Source organism: Poecilia formosa, unplaced genomic scaffold, assembly GCF_000485575.1.
Source record: "Poecilia formosa unplaced genomic scaffold, Poecilia_formosa-5.1.2 Scaffold297, whole genome shotgun sequence".
In the NCBI taxonomy this organism is placed as follows: domain Eukaryota; kingdom Metazoa; phylum Chordata; class Actinopteri; order Cyprinodontiformes; family Poeciliidae; genus Poecilia; species Poecilia formosa.
Genome location: NW_006800236.1, coordinates 343,342 through 353,276, shown reverse-complemented (window position 1 = coordinate 353,276; position 9,935 = coordinate 343,342). Strand labels below are relative to the sequence as shown.

The window sequence follows — 9,935 nt, the reverse complement described above, 5'->3', positions numbered from 1 at the left end:
TGGTCAGGTGTAGAAACACAGTTCGATTCCTGGTTTTCAGTGAGAACCTGGAGTCACACTCATGAACAAAGTCCTCTCCTTCCTTAAACAACAGACTGCACTCCTCTCCATTGTTCCTCTCTGTTCTGATCTTACACACGATCAGTATGATGATATTTGATGTTTCATTGGTGCAGATTGCAGTAAAATCAGATTCTTTCCCGACTGTTTTCACAAGAGTCACTGCAGGCAATCAAGAACAATGAATAAGTCTTGTTTTTGTTTTTGATATACAAATATGTGGGATGCATAGCCTTTATTAAATATTTGAGGATTAATGAAAAAAATTTATTTAGTAAATGCCAGAATAAAGAAAGTCAGAAGTTTATACTTACTCATTGTTTTTTTTTTCTCAATTATTTTACCTACATTTTCCATACTGCACACATTTAGACTGTTAAGAAACAAATGTGGGACTTTGTAATAAAAAATATGAAATACACATTGATTTGAAGATCCATAAAAATACCAACTCCAACTCTGAACACAACTTCCACATGAAACAAATTAAGAGGACGAGCCATTCTAAAATAAGTCTCGACAAGGAATAATTTCATTTTAAACCATATCAGGTGATTAAATCATGAAGCTTAATGAGAGAACATTGACAATGAGCAAAGCTGCCATCAATGACTCTGAAAAATCTCTGAAGGTTGTTGGAAAATAAAGAAAAACCAATGAATGTCCAAAATCCTGACTTGTTTTTATGGCATTTACATTAAAATGTAAAAAGAATAAATGTAAATAAAAGTTATCTTTACGTTACCTTCACTGTCCAAAAGAGAGAGACACGATGGAATAAGTAGCAAAAAATGCAGCTTAAATATTTCCACAGAGATCATGATGTCCAAGCAACAGTGATAATTTTTGTATGTTCATTGTGTTGGGCTGTCGCAACATAAACCACCAATTCAAACAGAAACGGAAGTGTAACTACAGGACTATGGCTGCTTTGTTGAGTTGTTCCACCAAGTTTGACACCGAACTGTTTTCACCTGATTACTTTGGTAACACTTTATTTGAAGGGGGGTGAATAAGACTGACATGACACTGTCATAAACACCTGTTGTGAACATGAATGAGCCTTCATGAATATTTATGACTGTTGTCATAAAGCGTCATTCGGTAAATTATGACACTTTTAATACAAAGTTGACATTATTCAAAATGTCTTTGTTATGACAACTTGACATTAACCAAGAAATCATTACTGATATAAATTTGTTATAAAAGTATTACTGATTGCACTTTAAAAATTAGGTAACTTTATGTTCTTAAAGGTAAAGTTTAAACAGTAATGATGTCTTGCTTTATGACAACAGTCATAAATATTCATGAAGGCTTATTCATGTTCATGACATGTGTTATGTCATATTTATGAAAGTGTCATGACAGTCTTATTCACCCCCCTTCAAATAAAGTGTTACCATTACTTTTTACTAAACATCAATTTAATTTCCCCCTTTAGGATCAATAAAGCACTTTTGAACCTAATTGAATTGATCAACAGGTAAAACGTCACAAGAAAGGTATTGGAGAACATAGAAGTGAGATACTTTAAGTTTCTTTTCACCTCACAATAATTACCAACATGAAACTATAAACTGAAATTATTGACAGTTTCAGGTATTTCCAAACAACAAAATTCAAATACATTTAAACTTGTCCTATCATTATTTTTACAAGTAATACACTGAGAAAAATCTAACAGCATTTCCAACCAATTCACAAAACTGTCTTTTATACTCTCTCTTGCCCTCTAGGGGTCCCATGAGGCCCCTTTTTTGAACCAGTTGTCTTTACACCTTTTGTTGATGATTTTCTAGTTATTCCCAGACAATATCAACATGTATGCATACGACACCGTCGGTTATACACAAAACTGCAAAATTTTACAAAAGAATCTGCATATCTGTGCAAATATTTGGAAATCTTGTCCCGTCCTGATTAAAAACAAAAAAAACAAAAAAAAGTGTACAATACACAAAATATTTAGTTTTAGTTTTAGTATCTTTCTGTTGTGGCCTAAACATTACCATTTGAAGATCAGAGTTTCTTGGTTGAAACTTAAGTTTCATCTTGAGACCAAACCTGTAATTACTCTTCATATCTTCTCAAACTAATTGTTGCATTACAGCATGATGTCCACATCAAGACAACCTTTAACAGGAAAATATATGCACATCTCAGTTCAAACTGTGGTCTGTGGTCTGCTTACTGTAAACGCTACAAGACAGTCGACTTTAAACAAACTAACCTAGTGCTCCTTTTAAGAACACATGCTCTCCAGAAACATTCATTGTTAAGCATTAATCATTTGCTCAAATAATCTACTTTCCCCCTGATTCTTAAAGACTCTAGTTGCACAGAAGACTTTCAGCTTAACTTGGACTCTTCCTCTAAAGACTCTAGCTTCAACTCTGACTTTTTAAAAAAAAATTTTTTACAGCATCTTGGAATCAAATCCTCGTCTCTTGTAAATACAACAAAAATAGATCAATTATCACAGGTTTACAGATGATAGAACAGACTGTAGTGAGCATTTAAAGTAGATCCATATTGGAAGAATATTCTAAATCTATGTTTGAATGACATTTAAAAGAAAAAGAAAAAGTTTAATGCAATGAATGCAAACATATAAAAACATACGGTAAATAAAAAAAAAACCATTTTAATATAATTCTATTTTTCCCTATATATTTACATCTTTTCAGTTTCCTTATTGCAACCAATACAAATAAATAACAGGAGAGTAAAGTTAGTTAAGAAGAGAGACCAGAAGTCAACACGTTTATGCAATAAAGTCTGTGTGGTGGTGTTTGCAGAGTAATCTTTGCGTAAAAATTTGCACACTGCAGTTGACGTGTGGAAGGGTTACACCTCCAGTTTCACACCAGCAGGCGACAAGGCCATGCGGCCTGTGCGGCTGAAAACAGGAAGTTCATACAGGAAGAAAGAATTTGTTGGTCAGCCTTAACGCTTCGCTTCCACCTGATGCTGCCTGACTGAGTGGTCGATGTTCAAACGACCCGAAACACCCAAACTCACCCCTCACCCGTTACATTACAGCATGTTGAGTCGAGAAGACTGTGGGGGAAAAAGAGAACATGGTTCTTGTTTTAAATGCGACATTATTCTGGTCTTCTCTTTACTTTAACATGGAAAAACGCTTAACGATATTTAGAAAATAAGTTTTAAACAAAATACACAGATGTTAAAATATAGACAGTTACAGTGCTCCATAGAAAAACACAAATTAAAACATAAAATAGTCTATAGAGGTCTCCCTGAGCTTGGATTATCCATCCCAATCACAATCAGATTATTTGTAGACAGGCTGGTATGAATTACGGACGTTAAATAAAGTTCGTTCTCTCTGTAGACGCTGTACGGCTCAATGTCCTGCACTTCCTGCAAGAGAGCAAACGAGATTGTAAAAAAAATTTTAAAAAAATATCCAGAGTAAAGTAAGAAATGAAAAAAACTGCATTAGGTGTCATTATTTACAATGTAATGTACCGTGTTTGGATGAGGAGTTATGGTCACTTCACATCTTCTTCTTCTTCTTCTAATTGACAAACAAAAGTTATTCATCAAAAATTGTACATTTGGCAATTTCCAGTCAAAATATTAACTTCCGTACAAGCGTGGATGTGTTTGTGGAGACAAATAAACCTCAACAAATCTTCTCTGTGTTCTGTACTCAGATCAACATCTTGGGCATTTTTTTTTTGGGTGTTCTTGGTCCTGCGGTTTGTTCAAACTTTCCCCTCCTTACCTTACATGCTGCTGAAGCAGGATGCCTGCTTAAGAGGGTAAAGTGTGTTTGCTTTGCCGTCATTGAGAAGTGTGCCATGTGTCAAACATGAACATCCTGCCTTCCCATAAACTGCATAAAACCGCAATCATCAATTTGACTTCATCTGCATTATGAGCAGATAGATTAAAACAATATACTGGTAAATGATGCCTTACTATTTTGCATGACTTCATTTTAATTTATAAAACTAGATCACCTAGACCGAGCTAAAAGCATTGAGAGGCCGTTTTCAAGACCGTTAGTGTAATAATAGGAATATAGTTGTTGCCATAAACAAGATAACCTTTGATATGGTACAAACAAATAACACACTGGGTAGAAAGTCAACAGTAACTGTGTGTTTCTGAAGAGTAAATAAATACGCCCACTTAAAAGGCAACAGAAAAGCCGTCCACAGTTTTGAACCTGCAGCTGAAAAAAGTTTCACCTTTGAGTTTCATTCGCTGATCTTGAGCAGGTTGAACAAACTGATCTCACGACTTTAGCAAATTAAAGGGTGCATAATTCTAGAAAGATTTAAGCTAAATATTAAGGATGCTTAAAATGAGAATCTTAAATTGAGTGTGTGGATTTATGTCCGTCAGGAAGTCAAGAAAAGGTTGGAAAGAGGATAATATGTCTGAGTGGATAATAAACCTGGCTATCAACTGCATAAAAATTAGAGGGAATATTATGTTTAAAGATAATATCACTAAGAGACAACAATCATACAAAAAAACAGTTTGAGAATGAAGCTTTGTGGTACTCCCTTACAGAAATCAAAAACTATAGAACACTTCAAGATTTTGTTTTGATAAGCTTTACAACTGAAAAAAAAAGCAGGATTTTCAAATGCTGGTTATCCGACTATTAAGTTTAATAATGGAATGATGATTTACTCAAACTAGATTAGAGAAATAAAGCAAGACCAGAGATACTTCCGGTGTCGTCTGGCAAAACGACATGACTTAAGTCTTATTCTTATTAAAATTCTGACAATTCAAAGCCATGTGTCTTCGAATTTCAACCATGCAATAAAGGAAAAGTTGGAAAAGGCACTGAGTGATGTACTTTTAGTGGTAAATTAACCTGATGTTATCTGCATAAGGATGAAAGGAAATATGTTTTTAAAAATGATTTTTATGGCACTAGAGACCTTTATTGACGGTCACCAGGCAGAGAGAGCGAAGGGGGAAGACATGCAGCAAAGGTCTCAAGGTCGGGAATCAAACTAAAAACGGTTGTGTCAACGACTATACCCTCTGTTTATGAGGCGCCCGCTCTACCTCAATGCTACGGGACGCCTCAGTGAAAAAGGCAAAGTTATGAAAGTATAGATTAGACTTTGAAGGTTTCATGTAGACAGAATGGACCGGACCTCACTGTAAGGAATCACAAGGTCCCAAGAACGGAGCCATGTGGTATCCCTGAAGGCAGATCAGCAGCACTGGAGATAAAATCTTTATCTCCATAGTGATGCAGAAAACCAACCAGAAATCCAAAGGTTTGAACCAAAACCGTTAGAATATCTGGAGAAGGTTGTTAAGTCAGAACTACAGCAAAAACTGGGACATTTCCAGTACTGTCCATCTCCTCAGCTAACAGTTGGACTCACTAGTTTCTTTTCACTGTCATCTTGGAGGAGGGAAGCTGAAAAATAGGGGAACTGCTGCCCTTACGTACTATAATTTCCAAATGTACAGTAATCAATAATATTAACAAGATGGATGAACCTTTGAGAAAAACCATACTCATCTACCTGTGGTATTTGTTCCTGCAGATACATCCAGAAATGACTCCCAATAGAATGATGATGATCAATCCACAAACTCCAAATAAAGTAATTAGAGCTGTAGGGAAAGTTGTTTCTGAAGGAGGGATGGTGTCTTCGTCATCTAAAAAAAATAAATACATATCGTCAAAGATGTCAACATCTATCATTTCTATCCTTTTTACATTTTAATCACCGACACATTTGAAGCACAACAACACACTTTATTGGGACCTTAGATGATGCAAATAAGTACATAATCATTAAGAAAAAGACTATATGGTTTTAAAAATTTTCTAAAAGTGGCTGTATTTGTTTCAGCGCCTCCGAGTTAAAACTTGTTGATCGACCTTGTGTTTCTACTGGCCTTCTACATCTGGAGATTGAAATTTTAAGTCTGGTTCTCTTTGCAAAATAGCTCAGTCAGATGGGATAGACTTTGACTGGGCCATTTTACTACATGTCTATGCTTTAAACCACTTTATTGTTTTTCTGCTTGATTTGGATTGATGTTCTGTTAAAGCGTGAACCACCAACCCTAAACTGAACTCTTCTGTAGCTTCTTACAGATTTCATAGTGGGATAGTTCTGTATTACCTTCCAGGAAGAGAAGCATGATGCTGCCGCTGCCATATTCACCCAGTTCAGGATGATGGGCAGTGTAAGCTAAAAATGGGTTAGTTTCCAATTTACACATTTTTCCATTATTCAAATGGGGGTGACTTTCACTTAAAATCCCAAAGCAAACTGTGACATTTGAAGCTGTGCTTCTCATCCTGAAATAGTTCAAGAAGGCTTAATACTTTAACAAGAATATAGACTTTTGCTCTGCATTTATTTTATTATTTTCATTGTGGTAAATCTGCTTTATCGTAGAAGAAAACGTATTGTTTTTAAACAAGATAAATCTTTTCCTTACCTTCTACAGTGATGTTGAGCTGTAGAGTAAATGTTCCATCACGACGTGAGCACTCACAGCTGTAGCTTCCACTATTTTCTAGTGTTAAATTGTTCAGACGGAGAAACGTTGTCTGATTTATTAACGTGAGTGAAAACCTGGAGTCACATCCCTGCTCAAAGCCTCTCATCATTCGATAGATAAGATGACATTCTTCTTCTCTGCTCCTCACTGGTCTGATCCTACAGACAACAAATCCGATTGGATTCTGTGTGGAATTGCTGCAAACTGGAGTCAAATCTTCATCTTTCCTGATGGTTTTCACCACCGGCTCCAGATTATATACTGTAATAAAAATTGGAAAAGAGCAGCTATTTAACAGCATTTATTGGTGTTTTTAACACATATTGCTTGAAGATGAGGGAAACAAAACATTGTTTGGTTTTGTCAAACATAAGAAATAAAGATGGATTATTTTGTAATTCTGTAATTCGGGGTATAGTATAGTACTTTTTGTGTGTTTGCTTTACCTTTGTCATTGGAGCAAAGTGTCAGCCGCAGAAGTAAAACAAACCACAAAGTGCATCTCCACATACTGCTTAAACTACCTACGATGAACCACAAAGACGCTGCAGCTCTTTCCTGTAAGCAAAGACGAGAAGCACATTTACCTTTACTAAACAATTAGAAATGACCATAAAGCTAATTTCCAACAGAGACAGGTTAAGATGAACAGCGTTAAAGATGAAACATCGTCTCACCTTTAACAAAAGCAGAGCCAGACGAGTTCATCTATGTATCCTCCGCAGCAGCGACCAACCAAACTGAGCCGTACTGAGCAGGCTTGTGCCCCTTTGCACTCGTCTACAGCAACAGCAGTCAAAACCTCAGAGCCAGACAAAGCGTTTGTTCTCACAAAAGGAAGATCTAGTTATAGGCCCACTGAAAAAGGGAAGTGCATAACATTTTCCATAGCTGCCCTTGTGGCGAAGCTAAAGAAGTGGTCAATCAAAAGAAAAATGGCAAGAAAAATCAGTGATACGGAAAGTTTTATTATATTTTTGATTTATGTAACATGTGGGTGCGTGTTGCATAAATCAAGATATTATCAGTTGCCAAAAATAAATGAGTCAGTTCAGCCTTGCTAACGAGTAGCAACATTCACTTTATAAGAAACATTTTTTTCTGTCTACTTAGCTCAGAAACGATTACTAATTGCTAATTGGTGGCAAAAAAAAAAGAAAAGAAAAATATATGTTTGTACTTCTTAAGCACAGTGTAAACATTGATCACACGCAGGAGAAGAAATCCTCTGTATGAAATCTTTCATTAGTTTATGGTTTGACAACAGGTCACTTTGACTTTAAAATAAAGCCTTGTCACTTCCTGTTTAAGGTACGGCTCAGCCACTGCTGCTTCCTGTTTGCAACAAATGAAAAAGAAAAACTATTGTGAGACCAAGACTAAAAGAATACACACATATCAGTTCATTCAGTGTTTTACCTTGTACAATGCTGTGCTGTTCAGTTTATTCCAAGTCAGGAGTTTTAGTTGATTTCTTCTGCAAAAAAGAAATGTAAATAATAAAATTACAAGCTGTCCCTAATGAGTTATATTTTTTCCATGCCAAAAATAACTTAGAAATACAAAATCTACTGGACAACAGGACAAAGTGCTCAGAAATGCATTTTAGTGGAAAATTAACCTGACAGTCATCTGCATAAGAATGAAAGAAAAAAATATTTATCATATATCTCTGAGAAGCAGCGGGTAAAGCAACAAGAAAAAGCATAGAGAACAACAATAATGAATCTGGATCAACATTCAAATCCTGTCCATTCTATTCCATGAAAACAAAATGGAAGTTATTTTACTGGGCGGTACCACAAGGGTCCGAGAACAGAGCCCTGTGGTACTCTCCAAAGCAGCTCATCCCAGTGGGGATATAAACACTGATGCTGACACAAAAACGTTTTGGTCCAGAGAGCTGCATCAAAACCGTTTCCCAGATAATCTAAATGCAGAAGCACAAGTAGGACACAACAAGTTTATCAACAAAAACTGTCAGCATACAGAGACCGAACTGAGCTGAGTTTTAAACCCAGACTTGGACACTTTCAATATTACAAGTATTTTCAAGAAATAAAGTTCCAAGTTTCTTTCACTTGTGTTTAGGAGGAGAGAAGGTCAAAAATAGACCTTCTATACCTATAAATCCTAATTTCAAATGCATGATATTCCCTTATACTAACATGACAATTATACTTCTGAACAGAACCAGATGGATCTCCTACCTGTTGTGTTTATTCCTGCAGCAACATGCAGAAATGATTCCCAGCAGGATGACAACAATCAACACCAAAACTATAAGTACGATGATTAAAGTTGAAGGGAAAGTTGTTTCTGAAGGAGGAATGGTGTCTTCATCATCTAAAAAACATAATTGTCAAAGGGATTAAATATGTGAACAACCTTTTGGAAATCACAATGCATTGCTTAAGTTTTGTCTCGGTAAAGTATTTCTACCATTCTAACTTCTTCTTTCATCGTCTCATTTAAAACAACTTACGATATACTTTATTGGAAATTAAATAATATGATGCAAAGTAGTGGATTACTTTGAAGTAAGGGCTTGAAAGGCCTTTGTGACAAAACAATACAAAACACTGCAGCTTTGAGGCATACTGAGGAAACTGTTACCACATATGATGACATGTTAAATCAAAAATCGAACTCATCTGTTAATATTTTTGTTTTGATCTTCTTTCTTTTTTAAAAAACTGTAAACAGATTTGTATCCAGTTAGAGAAGAATTTTAAGCTCAAAGCCACTTTAAGTGCCTCGTGTGTCAGGTTTTTTTTTTTTTCCTAAAAACCTGAGAGTACACTCATGAGGAAAAGTAACATTTGCTCCATTCCAATGTTTTTTTTAATACAGAGGATCATGCATTTAATACATTAATATCAACAAAAACAACACACACACAACTGATTCTCACATTTACAAAAAAAATTAAGACCTAAATAAAAATAGAATAACACTAAAAAATCTGTAAATATTTTCAAAATACATAAAACCCTGGATCTTTTTTTTAATCTAGGAAATTCAAAATTAGATCATTGAGAAATATTAATACCCAACAAAGAACCACATATAGGGAAAAAAATGGTGATTTTATATTAAAAACAAATCTGAAAGGGTTTAGTTTTCTAACTAAAATTAGTTTTTTAATCCTGTCTTTAAACACACCAGACCACATGAAGTTTGACCACTTCAACATCTCATCACCGTTCACTGTCATTTCACTGGTAATTCTTTATCATGTTAGAATTAAACTTATATTGATTCATTAGTTTTTCAAAGCTAAATGATTTCCTTACCTTCGACAGTGATGTTGAGCTGTAGAGTAAATGCTCCACCAGGACGTG

The 9,935-nt window shown here is 35.2% G+C and overlaps 1 long non-coding RNA gene across 3 annotated transcripts; it reads right to left on the bottom strand.

Moving 5' to 3' along the window:
- Positions 1–2,485: 2,485 nt before the first annotated feature.
- LOC103151931 (uncharacterized) lies at positions 2,486–9,935 on the bottom strand. Of its 3 annotated transcripts, none has more exons than XR_477684.2 (9): positions 9,888–9,935; positions 8,802–8,937; positions 8,011–8,068; positions 7,269–7,926; positions 7,038–7,149; positions 6,529–6,852; positions 5,598–5,733; positions 3,559–3,607; positions 2,486–3,450 (listed from the first exon to the last, which is right to left on the bottom strand). It is a non-coding gene; the product is annotated as an uncharacterized LOC103151931 (long non-coding RNA). The 3 variants fall into 3 exon arrangements; XR_477685.2 differs by having other exon boundaries at positions 3,559–3,604; XR_001658648.1 differs by having other exon boundaries at positions 8,011–8,065.